This window comes from Pteropus vampyrus, unplaced genomic scaffold (assembly GCF_000151845.1).
Source record: "Pteropus vampyrus isolate Shadow unplaced genomic scaffold, Pvam_2.0 Scaffold151, whole genome shotgun sequence".
Classification (NCBI taxonomy): Eukaryota; Metazoa; Chordata; class Mammalia; order Chiroptera; family Pteropodidae; genus Pteropus; species Pteropus vampyrus.
This window is the reverse complement of record NW_011888932.1, coordinates 1,775,037-1,791,464: the sequence shown is the minus strand read 5'-3', so window position 1 is coordinate 1,791,464 and position 16,428 is coordinate 1,775,037. Positions and strand designations below refer to the sequence as shown.

General features: G+C 36.7%; 1 pseudogene; it reads left to right on the top strand.

The window, feature by feature from the left end:
- The first annotated feature begins 16,090 nt into the window (after window positions 1–16,090).
- On the top strand, window positions 16,091–16,207 carry LOC111745323 (annotated as a pseudogene).
- Window positions 16,208–16,428: the final 221 nt, after the last annotated feature.

The window sequence follows — 16,428 nt, the reverse complement described above, 5'->3', positions numbered from 1 at the left end:
GTGGAAGAAAGGTTCTCTGCTTGACTTTGTGAAGGGTAAGTTACTGAGATTGTACAGTGTGTCCTGGAGGGGCCTTGCTATGACCTTGTAGAAATAGTAGTGTAAAGTGAAGGCCTATTAATGACAAAATTGTATTTCTTTCCAGCCTGTTGGGCTAGGGGTTTAACATTAAATTGAATTTAATAAATTAATATGCCATTTCTTATATATCTCAATTTGTCGAATAAGATTAATATATTTTGTACATTATCTGATTTTAAAATTCTTAAGCAACTATACAATAGGATAGGCATTATTATTCCCATTTTATAGTTGGGAAAGCTGAGATTCAGAGAGATCAATTAACTTACTTCAGATCATGTAGATTATAAATGGAAAACTCAGGATATGAACCTAGTTCAGTGTGACTTCAAAACCCCAAACTAAGACTGTCTTTTTTTGAATGAAAGAAGCTTATGGGTAAAGGGATAAACCTGAGTTTTCACATGGTACAAAAACTTCCTTCCTAAACCATCCCCTTTCTCATCAGAGTAGTTTTTGCTTCCGAAAATGGTTTTCTCTTTCTCTTTTGGTGGGCTATTGATTAATTATCTAATACTAGCACCTATTATGTCCAAGATGTTAAGCTACCAGAGATAGCTTATAGGTTTTATTTCATGTGTCATCTCTGATCATTTAGCCATGGCTATAAATGTCTTGAGAAGGATTCTCAGGCTGAGTTTGGGAACAGAGCCATCATCAATTAGCTGTCTGCTATTGAGTCTGGTGGTTTGCACACGTTCCACACATCTCCATTCCCTGTTTGGGGCACTAGGGGGCAATCAAAGATGAATAAGGTCCCCTATGAAAATATACTTCCTTCAAGATTCAGCTCCATTCCCACCACCTCCAGAAGCTTCTCTGATCATCTCAACTTTTCTCTCTTTTCTAATCATCTTAGCTTTTCTCCCTTTTCTAATCCTATAGCCATAGGCTAGTAGGTGAGACAGGGAAATATAACAGTTCCCATGAAACTTAACACTGCTGCATCTTAGTACTCTTCCTAAACGCATCTCATTTCCTCGGTGGATGATAAGGTCTTGGAGATCAATGGGTAGAGCTCAATGAGCTCCACATTTCTCATATGGCTTGATACAATAGGCATTCAATGAATAATTGTTAAGCAGAGGGTTAAATGAATTAATGAATGAGGTGGCATATGGCCTACCAAAACTCTTTACTCCTATTGAGTTGAAGAACACACAAATACATATGCGATCCTAAAACTAAACGATGTCTAGCATAGCAAGGGATCTCTAGGATTCTGCTCTAGCACTGTGGTCAGCATCTGTTCTGCCTGGGCAGTATTCCTCAGACATTTATAGTTGTTAAATATTTTGAACATCTAGACTGAACATTTCAGTCTAAAACTGAAAACACTTCCAGATGTCATTATCCCCCTCACAAGGGGGAAGAATTCAATGAAGACAGCATTTTTGTCTTTTCTAGTGACTGTTGGTTTTGGTATCTATTGCTGCATGAACAAATAACTCCAAACTGATTTCATTACGTGCACAGATTTTGTGGGACAGGAATTCAGACAAGTGCACAGTAGGCATCTTCGTTTTCCTGTGTAACAAATTGCCACACATCTAGCAGCTTTAAATAACATACATCTATTATCTCAATGGGTCAGGAGTCTGGGTACAACTTAACCGGGTCCTCTGCTCAGAGGCTCACAAGATTACAATCCAGAAGTTGGCCAGGCAGCATTTCTTTCTGGAAATGACGGCTTTTCTTCAGCTCACATTGTTGTTGGCAGAATTCGGTCTCTTGTGGTTGTGGAAATGTGGTCCACAGGTTTTTGTTGATTGTCAGCAGGGGACAACTTTTAGCTCTCAGTTCTTTGCCATGTGGCCCTCACATGGCAGCTTCCTTCTTCAAGGCTGGCAAAGGAAATTCTCTCTTAGAGAAAGACCCAATTGCTTTTTTTAGGAGCTTTTACTTGATTAAGTCAGGCCCATCCTGGATAATCTCCCTTTTTCTTAACTCAAAATCATCTGATTTAGGACCTTAATTACATTTACATAATCTCTACACTTTGCCATGTAGCATAATTGTGGGAGGGGTATCTGATCATATTCACAGTTCCTCCTCCCCACCTCACACATTCGAGGAAGAGGATTATACGGGATGTGTAAATAAGGGGAAAGGGGTTCCATGGGGGCCATCTGAGAATTCTGTATAGCATAGCAGAAGGGTCTTGTCTCTGCTTTTTAATGTCTGAGGAGGTCTCAGCTGGGAAGACTTGAATGGCTGGAGGATGGAATCATTTGAGGGCACCTTCATTCAATTTTCTTGCCCTTGGTCAGAGAGGACTTCAAGGACAGGTTCAGCTGGGACTGAAGATCAGAGACACTCACATGTGGTCTGTCCATGTGGCTTGGGCTTCTCATAGCATGGGGGCTGGCTCTAAGAGGAAGTATCTCAGAAGGGATCATGAGAAAGCAAGGATTTCAAGAGATAGGAGAAAGCTGCATGGCTTTATATGACCTAGCCATGGAAATCACATGGCATCGCTCCTGTGCCACAAACCTGCCCAGATGCCGAGGAAATAGACACTTACTTTTGATGAGAGAAGTGGCAAAAAAATTTGTACCCATTATTATTTTTTAAAACTATTATACTATTACATCTCCAGTAAGCATACAATAAATATTTGTTGAATTAAATAAATATTTGTCTAATGAATATAATTCAGACTAAGATGGAATTATATCAAGGAAAGCTATCTGGCAGAGACATTCAAATGATGAATGAATTGAATAAATTATAGGAAAAGCTTTTTAGACAGAGCAAATAGCATATGCAAAGGCATAGGAACATGAAGAAACTGTACATTAGGGCAACTATAGGTAGTTCAGTGTACCTTGAGCATAGAGTGTATATGGAGCAGTATATGAGTGTGAAGTGATGAGCAGGGACCAGATGAGAGGGGCTTGTGGGTAATGCTATAGAGTTTCTCTGGAAGAGCTAGGAAGATACTGAAGAGTGTTATGAGCTCAAGTTGGCATTTTAGAAAGATTCTTACATCTACAGTAAAGAAGGTAGATTGGAGGTAAGGAGACCAGTGAAAAGGTACTATAGTAATTCAGGCAAGAGATGTATATGATTCTTGATTTTCTTGATAGAGTGATGAAGGAAAAAAAATTGAAATTGGAGACAGATACATCTGGCATTCAATGTTAAGTCTTCCACTTACTAGGTCTGTGACCTTGGACAAGTCTTTTATCTCTCTGGATCTCAACTACTTATCTGTAAAATGGAGAAAATAATACTATTCACTATTAAAAAGCTGATACGAGGATCAAATGGAATGATATTTGGGAAATTTTATTGCAATTTCCAAAGCGCTGCAGTTTGCTTTGACTTACTATTGGATTCATGAATAAGAAAAGATCCTAAGAAAAAGCCTCCTCTTTGGATTTTCCCCAGACCAGGTTCTTTCTATCACAATTGCAAAGCGGTTCAACATATTTCTCATCCAGGGCGCTAATACTTTCTTTAATTGTTGAGGAAATACTTTTTTGAGGCCCCAATTCATTATGGTGCTGCTCTAAAATTCAGTCCAAGCTGAAAACAAACACACAATCAGGAACTGGTGGTTAGGTCACGTGACATTCATTCACACTTTTCTACAAATAATGGGATCTGTTTAGATGGCAATAGACAAGTCTAATCTCCCCTATATTACTGTAATTATTAACTACTACTCCTAAAATCTATCTAGTTATCCTTATTGTTATTATTATGAAACTCCATCCCATTTCCATGTCATAAAGATAAACCAAATCTCATTTCAATTAGTTACAGCAGGAGAGAATGAACTTTAAACAGACATTTAATTTCTGAAAAAAAATTAGGAAGTTCTTCATGGAAATGTTATGGCATTTTGAAACAGATTAATAGTTCAGTGTGAACACATCCACCCTGCAGCTAAATGATGGGTGTATGATGATGAGGAGACAGGTTAAATGAGCAAAACCAGTTGATACCCCTGGTTTGCTGCTAATCAAATAGTATTCACTTGATGACTCTTCAGTGCTATTTTTTTTCATTCACTTTACAGATTGAATTATTGCTCTTACATTATGAGTGTATTTATTTATTAAGAGAAAGTAGTTGACTTTCAAGGTGATAATAAAACTTAATGAAATCTTCCCAAACTAAATGCTGTGGAGAGATTCACATTCTCCCCCCAAATACCAGTCACCCAAGATGTTGACCTGTAGTTTGGGTGGAGGTGGAGGGAGCCTGTAATGGACTCAGAAAGCTTGTCCATTCTTTTTTTTAATTTTTTTTTTCAATTAACATTCATATCTAAGAGTATGTCCGCTTTTCAGCAGCTGAACATGACAAGGGGAAAAGGTTTCAGTGATGAATTCTTATGTGTGTCTGTAAATTTCATGCTTGTGGAGTTGGATTAATAGCAAAGGAGACTGAAGTCCTTTTGTTCTTGCACAAACAGCTACAAAGCAGAGAGCAACAGTGTGAGTGTCTTAGTCCAGCAAAGCCTTGAGGCATGACTGGAGGGACCTCATAGTCAATCTCTGGCCTCTCTTCTGAGGGCTAATTATGGCATTTGTTCCACTGGGACCTGGATGGAAACCACGAAACGAATGTCAGCAAGACTTCAACATTTCTTTTAGCCTCCATGAAGGCTGGGTTTGAATGAAATCTTCTAGATTTAAATTTGTTGCCATGGAATTACCATCCAAGGCCTTTATATATTTTTCAGTTCTCAGAGAAAGAAAATATAAGCTAATCTGGCCACAGTGTGGTTACAGAAGGATTGGTCTTTGGATGTCTGAAACGGGTTCTTTGCTCCAGGGCACTGGAACTGTTGCTAGGTATATGATGGGATTAAAAACTTCTGTTTCTGGAAAAGAGAGACCACATCATTGCACTATACTGTTATAAAAAGAACAAGCCCTTTGTTGTAGACAACTGAAATGAAGTTAATAAGGCCTTGACTTTTTATCTAATATCATTTTTAAAAAGGGCTCAAAGTATTTCATCTAATTTAGTTTAGCACAGTTAGTGGCCCAATTTGGTAGCTTAGTGGCTAGGAACGCTGCTTCTTAAATGAGGGCTTGTCTTCATTAATTCTTTGCAGAAAAATGAGAAAATAAGGACAATGTAGCAAGCTTTTCTACAAAGCCTAATTTATTCTCCTACTTTAATTGTTAAAGATATCCTCTCTTTTATAAAGTGATGCTGGTGGTAGATTGTTGGGGTTTTTGTTTGTTTGTTTTTTAAATGCCCTTTACAGAATACAAAAGATGGCAAATTTAAGTCTATTCTCATATTTTAAAAAATTTTTGTTGTTGTAGTTTTTGTTTTTTTAATTTTCAGGTTAGCAAAATCCCCAGATCAGAAAACCACTCAGAGAACAAGGACTTTGGTGTTAGAGAGATTGACTCTGTGGCTTACCAGCTATTTGACCTTGAATGAGATTATTACTTTTCTGAGTCTTGATTTTCTCATTTATAAAATAAATATCAAAAGATTTATCTCACAGAAGTATTGTAAGCTTAATGATATTCAGAAAAGTAAAAAATTGGAAACGGCCCAATTTGATAGACACAAATGTCTATCAATAGGTGACTGGACAAACAAACTGTGGTATATCTATGCAATGGAATAGTGTTGATCAACAAGAAGGAATGAACTGCTAATACGTGCTACAGCACGGATGAACCTCAAAGACTAAGCTGAGTGAAAGAACTCGGCACTCAAGACCACATGTGGTGTCATTCCACTTATGTGAAATGTCCAGAAAAGACAAATCTATATAGACAGAGAGTAGATTTGTGCTTGCCTAAGACTGGGAGTGAGAACAGGGATTGAATGCAAATGGACATGAGGGATCTCTTTGGGGTAATGGAAATATTCTAAAACAGGATCGTGGCGATGGTTGCACAACTCTGTATGTTTACAAAAAATCATTGAGTTCTACACTTAAAATGGGTGAATTTTGGGGTATGTAGATTATACTTCAACAAAGCTGCTTAGAAAATAATTTTAAAAGACAAAGAAAAAGTAAAGATAAGATTTGTGAAGCACCTAGCCCATTGCTGCTATATGTGCAATGAAGAGCATCACAGTTATAGAACTATATTTGCCAACCTTTCAGAGAACTCCGTCCTCCACCATGACTTGTTGGACTTTGTGTGAGTAGTGAATTAATTAAAGTCATTATAATTTCACTGTATATATGTTACTACAGCTGATATATCCTTGCAGGCTGGTTGGGGAGATAAGACCTATACAGTATAATAGATGCTAAAATAAGCCATTGTGAGATTAAATGCCAAAATGAGTTACACAGACAGTTATTGATCTGGGACTTCAGAAGAAGGTACAGTCTCTATGTCAGGAAGAAGGTCCTAAGCTAGAACTTGAAGAATGAGAAAGAAATCAGAAAGAAGAGAAGAGGCAGAGGGATGTTCTAGGAGAGAAAAGCAGAATAAACGCCATCACAGAGAAATGTCAGGCATGATCACTTATGGAGTGCCAGGGAAAAGAGTTTGGGCTTTGAAGATAGACATATTTAGTTTCAAACTCTGGATCCACCATTTGCAAACTGGATGACCTTGAGTAAGTAACTTAATTTCTGAGACTCAATTTCATTAACTATAATAAAGTGATGATAATAATAACTGTCTCTAAGGATTAATGTTAGTATTAAGTGAGATATCCTACATATATCTCTTAGCACAATGCCAGGATTATAGAAAGTATTTAATAAACATGAATTTCCTTTCCTCTTATGCCCTCAAAGAGGTGATAATTTGGTTATGGAAGGAGTGCATATTGCAAATAATTTTTTTTAAAAGACAATATCAAATTAAAACCAAATTAGTTATATAATTAGATATTTTTACTCATCTTAAGATCTAGGTTATCAATCAATGCATCCTGTATTTCTACTTGGCAATACTCATGTCAGTTTTTATTTTTATTTTTTCTTTTATTTTTTTAATTAATTTTTTATGGTGACATTGGTTAATAAAATTCAGTAAGTTTTAGCTGTACACTTTAACAGTAAGGCATGTATATGTTTACGCTGTGTGTTCACTTCCCATAGTTAGATTTTTTTCTGTCATGACATATTTGATCCCCTTTACCCCATCTACCTCCTCACTCCCCACTCTTGTCTCCCTCTCCCCTCTGGTAACCACTAGTCTATTGTCCATGTCCATGAGTCTCTGTTTGTTTGTCCTGTTCATTTGTTGCTTTTCGGTTTATATCCCACATATAAGTGATATCATGTGATTTTCAACTTCTTCTGTCTGGCGTATTTTGCTTAGCATGATTTTCTAGAGGTCCCTCCATGTTGTCGCAAATGGCAGTATTTCATCTCTTCTTATGGCTGAGTAACATTCCATTGTATATATGTACCACATCATGACAGTTTTTAAAAAATCAATTTTACTCGATATAATTTACATGTAACATAAAACATCTATTTAAAGTGTACAATCCTGTGAGATTTGACAAATGTATACATTGCATAACCATCACCACAATCAAGATACAGATCATTTTTATTATCCTCAAAAATTCCCTCATGCCCCTGTGCAGTATATTCTACCCTTTATACCTGACCACAGGCAATGTTGACATGTTTCCTGTGACTATTGGTTAGTTAGTTGGCTTCTTGTAGAATTTTATATAAATGTAATCATACAATATGTATTCTTTTGTGGCTGGCTTCTTTTACTCAGTATATCATTTGAGATTTATCTACATTTTTGCATTTTAGTAGTCTGTTCTAATTTAACGCCAGATGGTATTCCATCGTATAGATATATCACAATTTATTTATCCATTTATGCGATGGTGGAAATTTATAATAGCTAAAAACTATTTTTTAGCTATTATAAATTAAACTACTGTAAACATTTGAGTACAGCCTTAGGCAGACATATGTTTTAATTTCTTTTGGGTAAATACCTAGGAGTGGAATTGCTGTGTCATAAAATATATTTAACTTTATGCCAAACTTTCCTAAAATGATTGTCCCATTTCATATTTCTGCTAGCAGTGTATGAGTTCTAATTTTCCACATCCTCATCAATACCAAGTATTGTCAGTCACTTCAATTTTAGCTATTGTAATGGATATGTGGTGGTATCTCATTATGGTTTTAATTTACATTTCCCTGTGGACTAATGACGTTGTGTTGATTGACCATTTGTATATTTTCTTTTGTAAAATATCTGTTCAAGTCTTTTGTCCATTTAAGAATTTGGGGTCTAGTAGTTTTAATCATTTTTTTAATGTCTTTGTTGCATACAAAAGTGTAAACTCCATGAGTTACTGTATCCTCAGGCCCTGCCACAATTCCTGATAAATAATAGAGGCTCAATAAGTATTTGTTAACTGACTGAACTGATGTATGGATTTATTAGAAAAAAGTAGAGTGGCTCTGAAATATTGGTGGTCCGTTTATTTCTCTGGTGGTTTAGTACCCAGTTCCTTGAGGCTGATATTTAAAAAAATCTAAGTTTGAAACAAGAGAGAGTATCATTATCATCATCAAACATTTATTGAATTCTTCAAAGTTTGAGGCACTGTGATAGGTGTTTAGGCATAAGACTTCATTCCTGCCTTCAGGAAGCTTATGGTCTACTTGGAGATATAAGACATAGAGATCTGTTCAAGGGCTATATTCGGGATCAAATGATGGAGTGATGCAGGCTGTTGCTCCCAACTTATGAGTCTGGGAAATCCAGAGAAAGGAGCAAATTGAGAATTAACACCTTCATGGCAGAGGTGACATAGGAGATGAGTCTGGAGGATGGAAAGAATTGGAATGCTTGAGGATGGAAGGGTAGGGAAAGGCGCCTCAGGTTGGGAATCAGATGGCATGAGGAAAAGCACAGAGGTGAAAAGGCACATGGAATGGCCTGTAGCCCAGCTTGAAATGAGACTGGAGAGGAGGGTGGGGCTTTGTGGTACTAACCTTCAATGTACCTGCTTCTCTTAATGCCTGGGGAGAATTGCCCTACAATGGAAAAAGACTTTTTGGAGGAAAACCCATGACACAAATACTTTCTTGCTTTTTCCGATAGGATATAACTAGACAGATTAGGTCCCATGCTTTTAACTCCTATAACACCCTATACTTCTTCATTTCAATATTTCTTATGCTTATGATTTACTGGTTTGCTAGGTTGTAGGCTAGAGGAGGGTAGGAAACATGTTGGCCTTGCTTGCCGTTGTATTTCCGGGGCCTGTTTGTTTAATAAGCAAATGAATAAAGAATGAAATTTATTTCTGAAATTTAGAATTTTAAATGAAATAAATAGTATTTATAAATTTCTATAGCTGTTATGATAACAGTAAGCTACCCAATGCTTAACTGAAAGTTAAAAATCTTTTTAAGTTCTGGATTTCACTTTGGTACTGTCTTTTTTAGCAGGAGTCTTTTCTTTCTATAATAATAAGAACATACTGTGTTAAAATGTTGTTTTTCATAAGATGAGAAAGCTAATGTCAAGAGAAAGTGAATTATTTGCCCAGGATTCATAGTAAGTGGCAGAGATGGGATATGAACTCAGGTCTGGCTGAGTATAACATTAGTTTTTTTTAACCACTTCATCCTACTGGGACATCAGATTGCTGTGTACACCATTGCTCCTTTAAACGGAGTTCCTCAACCTGAGCTCATTACTCCTACAAAGACTTGTGGGTAATGCTCTTGATTTGGCCAAAAGTGTGAATTTGAGCACCGAGGTCCCACTTCCAACCTAGACTAGATTGCTGGCCAGACATGTGAGGTACAGTGACTGGGGCTTGCAGAACAGGGCAGACCCTCACCCAAAGCTACTGTACTTTTATAGGGTAGCTTTGGAGGGCACATTCTAACTTCAATGTTGTAGCTACTTTGCACTATAGTTTTATTAGCTTGCTGTTCTAGTGGAAATTTGGAGACAACCTACCAATGACATTTGAAATGGATTCACCATGTTTTTGCCTTTCCCTGAAATTTCTGAGATTTGAGATGTAAGATATATTCTAAGTTAGGTTATACCTGCTGGAATGCTAGCATATATGCTAGCTACAGTGGATGTCCAACTTAACCTTGCACATCCTTGCTTTGTAAATTTTATATCACCTTTAAAATTCTATGTGACGTCTCTGTGATTAAAAAAAAGAAGAAAGAATTCAATGGGGATTTCTGAGGCTTTCTCTTTATGCATTAATTGTAAGTAAATCTGATTTTTGAAATAGTGCTGGGTACAGCCCTGAAGCCAACCTTTAGGTTAAAGTTTAAACACTCAAGTCGCTTCCTCTTTGTGCTTTCAGCTGTCTTAAGGAGATATTTTTCCTTTTTTTTTTTTTGTAGGTTTTTTTGCAGATGACATGTATATGCCTCCATGTACATATATGTTCCAGCATGGTGCTTTAAAGTAAATAGTTTTGGTAGTGTAAAAAACATATTCAAAGTAAGCCTTTGCATTTGTCACACATCCTATATGCCTTTGAGCACAATTCTTGAAATTCATTTAGTGGGCATTCACTTAGAATTTTCTGAAGAACAATTTCTCTGTAAATTATTAACTTTTTATTGCCACATTTCCCAGATTCAATTAGATTAACATTTAGTGTCATTTCTCAAACAGAGATAATCATCCTGATTATGCTTTGAAGAAAGAACTGGCATGCTATATACCTTTTAGGCTTTTAATTTATCTTATTTATTTGGCAGCTACGTGTATATGTGCCGGGGCAGGGAGAAGTTGAAAAGGATGATACTTGATGGGAATTGATAAATTGAGAATCATTCAATACTGAGTTTATGGCATTTGGTTTCCTCTGCAGTGGGCATATCAGAGAGCCAATGAAATATGCAGGCTAAAGAGGACAGACTCTCTAAGTGGCTGCTGAATGCAACATTTGTTTCTAGCCAGTAAAGTTTAGCAAACCATGTCCAGTGCTGTTGACAAGTAGCACAAACCGAATGACAACACTGTGCTTTTGATGTGTTGGCTAAGGTAGGCTTTGGAACTTAACTGCTTTACTGTCTCTTCGCAGTATATGGTAAAGTCCAAAGCAGTAGCGATGCCCACACCAAACCCCCTAGTATGGTAGCAGCTACTTCAAACATAGTTTCATGAATAGGAGCTCATTTGACCCTTGACCAGAACCAGGCTCTAAATTGGCAGACAGAGAATCGGAGTAATTTGTATCATTTCAATTAGTTACTCGCTGCATAACGGGGAGGTCACGACTTTCTGCCAGGATTACTGCCCATGGCAACCCAGCTTGAATGTACCATCAGTTTCTAAATACTTTCACTTAATAAATGTAAGTTCATAAACAAGGCTCAATTGTTGGGGGTGCACAACAAAGTGAATTATCCCCTCTACGATTGAATGAGCGGAAGATGACATAACTTTGTCGGCAAGATCCTTTCAATTTTTTTTTTTTTTAAGAGAGAAGCTGATAAATGGGGTTAATAACATTGGCTGAATGAGCAGTATTGATCTTTGGCTATGTAAAACAGCCAGGAAAGAAGTGAGTTTGTGTAAGAGCACTGTTGTTGTAGTTCTAAAAGCTGGCAGCTTTCTTTCACTGTTTGCTCTGTACAACCAAAATTCAAAAATCTTAAAATCAATGTTGCCATTGTTGGGTCCAAACAGCACACCCTTCCACAGACAATGCAAAGAATTTCAAAATATAGATAGCTCCCTGATACATACAGATCTGATTGTGAGACACATTGGGTTGTTTTCTTTCTTGAATAGAAAGGGCAGCTTGTTCCAGGGTGAAGACAATGGTGTGTCTAGATGCCTGTGAAACTTCATGAACCCAGTGCAATAATTCAAGCCTTTGATTTGAAAAATGTTTTGTATGTCTTCCTCCACATCTGCAAATACCTCCACTTTCCCTTGATGCCAGCCAAGAGTTGTTAGCAAGTCAATGTTTTCCACTTGAGGAAGAAAAAAAAGTTCAGCACGTACATAAGTTTTGCTATTTGGCTTTTGTTTTTTGAATTAAAATAAAGGTTTCCTTCTTTCATGTCACAATCTATTAGCCATCAGGAAACCTGGTATCACAGTTCTCTCCCATTCACCCCTGCATTTGTAGCAGATTTGACGGTGTGTGGAAACCAACACGGGTGCTGCTCTGTGACTGCGTCACCTGCAATCAGCTTGTGCTGTGGCTCAGATTAATCATGACAGTAGGCAATATTTCCAACATTATTAGAAGAGAAACCTAATATTTTGGGACATCAGGGATCTCTGAGCTGTTGTCCATCAAACCGAGAACCTTCATTTCCTACTCCTTGGATGAGTAACCTTAAGTTTTAACCACTTAATGGACAAACCACTTTGGTTAAAGACCAAGAATAAATAAGAATTAAAATTTAAATTAAGAGGAAAATGTGGCTATTCCAGTATTTAAAGTTATGTCGTAAGGCCATTCCCCAAAGGTTTGAGAGTCATGCTGTCCAGCAGTGGACTCCCATTCTTTCTTGAAATGTACCCACCCAAAGTATCTTAGGTTTTCTTAAATTTTCATTCTTAGGATGCTTTGCTATTAATTCTGTGAACGATTATAAAATAGAGATCTCTGCACCCCTGTTGAACTTCCATCTAATTTGGTTTCTATCATGCAAACAAAATGGAGATTTGCCAAGGATGTCACAGGAACAGTTTATAGGAATAAGATTAAGGGCGTACTTGAAGGATACTTATTAGAAAGCTACGTAACGTAACTATGGATTAAAGGCGTGTATGCCAGTGAACATGATTAAATTTGACAGTGCTATTTGGAAAGTGGGTGGTTTTCAGGTCTGTAAATATCTGAATGTACTTTTTTACCTTTTGTCTGACTAATTTAGTTTACATGAACAGGATCGAAGACTGGGCACTTCATCAGTGATCTGAATCTGATTTTTCTTTTTTGTCATTGTAAAGAGCATCAGATGATACTGTAGACAGCATAGAGACCATACTGTTATTTATACCTTCCTCAGTTGTCCCAAACCTTTTTGGATCAAATTCTTACTGAATATCTAGTATATTCTACACATGGATTTTTAAAAAGGCTTTAGACCTTCATATTAAGACAGTGCACTATGCTTTGGGAACTTGGTTCCTATCAGATAATGTAATGTTTCATTTATTCAGCTGAGAGGAATAGAAAACTAGAGCAGCCAGAGGTTGTTGCTGGACTTTTTGTTTCCTCTTTTAGAGCTTTTGCTCCTACCCCCTAGAAAAGAGTAAGTTCTCAATAAATATGTGTGGAATGAATGATTCCCAAGCTAATATACAGGCAGTCTTATCAGAAAGAGACTGGAGTGTTGATATATTTCCTTGCATTTAGCAGGTTTTAGTGTGTGAACAGATTAACATTTTCCAACTGAATTCCTAGCAACTATATAATAACAAAGGCTGCACAATTAACTGATCACTCTTACCTACTCTTTCAACCTCAGGATAAGAACCTGATAAAGTTTAGGACTTTTTTCAGGACCTTTCTTTTCTTTTTAGGTTTCGGCTGCTTCCAAGTCTATCCATCATCATTTTAGCTTTGAAAGTTGGTTCATTTGTCTTGTTCCCTTAGCACTGTCACCTCAAGCTTCGAAGGTTGAGTCCCAATTTCTTGCATGTGGTCTTTCATTGGCCCACTCCCTGCTGGTACCCACTCCATCATTCGTGTAGCTATTTGATCTATTTGGTTTTCTGTGTGTCAGACTCTGCCCAGCCACCTGATGGTTTTTGGTTCCAGTCTTGTCAGATTCTCCATTCTCCTTCTGGCTTGTCATTCTGTCACTACACTAAGCTTTACCCCTTTCTTTATCTTTTTAATTAAGAAAAAGTTTATTGCATTTTTTCTGATTACGAAGTCACACTTTGTTATAAAAATTTTGGAAAATGAAAATAAAGCACAGTGAAAAACCAAAACATCTTCTATGATTCCCACCATCTAGAAAGCATCACTGTTGCCATTTTGAAATATGAGTTTCCAGGTGTGTTTTCTTTCTTTCTTTTTCTTTTTCTTTCTTTTTTTTTTTTTAATATTCTCCTTTCCTTATTTTTTTCTTCTCACATATTTTTAGATGATTTTGAATAGCTTAGAAAATTATTGGCTCCTTGGGCATTTTTTTATTTTCATCAAAAGCATTACTTTGAGCATTTTTCTTTAAAGATTATCTCCAAATGCTATAAAATTCCGTTTTCTTCTATTGCCTCTGTAATTTTCCTTCTCATTTCCTTCTTACAGTTTCAGGCCTGCATAAAATAACTCATGGTTTAATATAATGCATGTTCTCCATACCCTTTTCAGTTTGGCCTGCTTGGATGTACTCTGTTATGAAGTTTCAATCTTGTAATAAGATTGTAATCTTCTTTGCTTTTCCACACATGACTGGTACTTTTTTTTTTGACAGGGAAAAATATAAGGTATTTCAAGCCCTTATGCCTTACAAACTCTATTATTGGTGGTTTAGCGGCTAAGGAACATGGGGTATAATACCAAGATTACCCCTCTGTGCTTCTCAATTAGTAAAGAGAGCTATGTATTTCGCCAAGATGTCAGATGTCATTCTATAAAGAACAGACTGATTTTAGTCTTTCTAATACTCTCTAGGCCTTCTTGGTTATTCATTCATTCATTCATTCATTCATTCACTTATCCAGCAAAAATTTATGGAGCATCTTCTTTGTCCAGTAGAAATATAATGTAAGCCACAAATGTGAACTACATATGTAATTTAATTTTTTTCTAGTAGCCACATTAAAGAAGAAAAAATAAACCTGTAAAATTAATTTCAATAATATATTCTATTTAACCCAATCTATTCAAAATATTGTATGTGTAATCAATATAAAATTATCGAGAGTTTTTTTGCTGTCTTCAAAATCTTGTGTTTATTTTATACTTTCAGCACATCTCAATTTGAATTAACCTCATTTCAAATGTTCGATAACCACATGTGGCTATGGCTATCATATTGGACAGTACCCTTCCAGACACTTATGCTGAGGACTCTGTGAAGAGCAAGGCAGATACAGCCCTCAGTCATACATAGCTCATACTCTAACAGGGAAAAGAGCCTTATACAAGTGTTTGTTAATACAATGAAAGCAATCAAACAAAAATGCCAGGCTAGGGGAAGTGCAAGTCTAGACTACTATACCCAACTTTTTTCTGGAGTGGGATATGTACAAAGAGATTTAAGTTTTCTTTATTGTTTCCCCCCACTTGCTTTGCAATTAACCACTTATGTGATGATTTTGGGCAAGTTAGTTAACCATTCTCTTCTAGACTCAGATTTGAACTATCCCTCACAGCAACTTGACTCTGAAGAACCTACATTAAAAAACAAAACAAAGAACTGACATTTAGTCATATTAGGCACTCTACCCTACTGCTTCCCATAATTATTAGTTTAATATCTGTATTCCCTGCTATACTGTAACTAAGTGAGCCTGGAGAGTCTGTCCCATTTGTCTATTTCTGTCTCTTTAGCACTCTCTCCATATTTTCAAAATGAATAAATGAACTGAAGAAGTGAAGGAAGGTTAAATAGAGGTTTCACACTTAAATCTCTTGTTATGATTAAAATTCATTTGACAGTTCAAGTTCTTCCATATGATAAACTTCTCCTTGCCTCTGCTTCCCTGCCTCCCACTTTCCTTCTTTTCTATCATTTTATAGCTATTTAGCTAAGGCCTGCTTCTTAAATACCAGGAATTGTAAAAGGCATTGGTATGCAAAAGTATAAAAGACGCAGTCTCTGCCCTCAAGGAGCTTAGAAACTTTTTGATATATTGCTATAAATGATAACAGCTAACATTTACCAAGTGCTTTCTTTGTGCCAGGCACTGTGTTAAGCACTTTATTATGCATTTCTCTTTTAAAATCTTCAGTGTAGAGTTGTATGTTGGGTACTGTTTTATTCTCATTTTATAAATGAGGAAATTAAACCTTAAAAAAGCTAAACTGCAGACGTGGTTTCATAGTGTAGTGGTTAGCACGTCTGCTTTATACGCAGAAGGTCCTGGGTTCATGCTCCAGGGGAGTCATGGTCTATGGCCGTGCCATCCTGAACAAGCCCGATGTCTGATCTCGGAAGCTAAGCAGGGTTGGGCCTGGTTCAGTACTTGGATGGGAGACCACTTAGGAAGACCAGGTGCTGTAGGCACAATAATAATAAATAATAATAACAATAATAAAAAATAAATTGCTCAAAATTCCATAGCTAGTAAGGGTTGGAGTTGGGATTCCAACCTAGGTCAGAGATTGTGTTCTAAACCACTGTGCTAAAAGACCTGCTGAATCCCTAGAGTCCCTGGAATGACCTATTACACATTATGCAAAATTAGATAAAGTGTCATCCTTAAAATGAATAACTAGTTAGATATT